The 992-nt window shown below is 41.5% G+C and overlaps 1 protein-coding gene across 1 annotated transcript in view; it reads right to left on the reverse strand.

Moving 5' to 3' along the window:
- The window catches only part of ZC3H13 (zinc finger CCCH-type containing 13), a 135,448-nt gene that overhangs the window by 97,333 nt on the left and 37,123 nt on the right, over positions 1–992 (reverse strand). The gene's annotated exons all lie outside the window — the stretch shown is intronic.

Raw genomic sequence — 992 nt, forward strand, 5'->3', positions numbered from 1 at the left:
GGTCCACATGACTGCTCATGTATTACACTTGAGTTTCAGTCTTTGAAGTGGCTTTGCCCTGAGGGGACCCAACCGCTTGCCTTGTGGCTCCCAGGAGAATAACTGCACACTACATTTTACTGGGTGCTAAGAAAATGAAATGGAGTCCTGGTGTGGCACTAGGATAGTCAATGGACTGCTAACCACAAGGTGGGCAGTTCAAACCCAAGAGCCACTCCTTAGAAACCCTACACAGGATAGCTATGAGATGGAATTGACTTGATGGCACTTAACAACAGCAAGAAGAAAACAAAAGTGATCAGTATCATATAAATGTCATCTCCAACCCTACTGAAATTCTCACTTTGATTAAGGCTCTAAATCCTGACTGTGAAAGACGGGAACACACAAGGATATTAGACATTAAGTGCACAAAATTCTGTTTGGTCGTTACCAGATATAAAGTGCAGCTGCTGAAAGCACAAATGAATTTTACATAATTAGGTATGAAGTCATGCTATAGATTGTTGTTCTTGTTAAGTGTCCTGCATAGTTTCTAAGGAGCAGCTAGTAGGTATGAACCACTGACCTTGCAGTTAGCAGTCCAGTGCTCATCCAAAAGTGCCAAGCAGGTCTCCCATGTTAGTAGGTATAACTTACTAGATGACATATAGGGTTTCTGGCAAAACTGAGGCTGACAAAAACCATTGTAATAGTATGAAACAACAGAACCAACCAATGGTAAAGGTCAAGAAAAAAAGAAATGGGCTCCTATTTGCACAGATAAAAACTGGAACACAATTTTTTTTCTGAAAATATATCTTGTGGGACAACAAACAAGATGGTGGATGGGGTAGCAGTGCAGTGAGGAGCTCCATCAACAACAACACAGAATACCGGGCCAAGCAGGCTCAGGGGATGGTCCTAAAACTCTGAATCACATATAAAGGAATATTTAGAAGGTTGGAAGGCTTACAGCTAGGGGAATTTGTAGCAGAAGCAAGAAATCCATT

The sequence above is a fragment of the Chrysochloris asiatica genome, unplaced genomic scaffold (genome assembly GCF_000296735.1).
Source record: "Chrysochloris asiatica unplaced genomic scaffold, ChrAsi1.0 scaffold00022, whole genome shotgun sequence".
NCBI classification, from domain to species: domain Eukaryota; kingdom Metazoa; phylum Chordata; class Mammalia; order Afrosoricida; family Chrysochloridae; genus Chrysochloris; species Chrysochloris asiatica.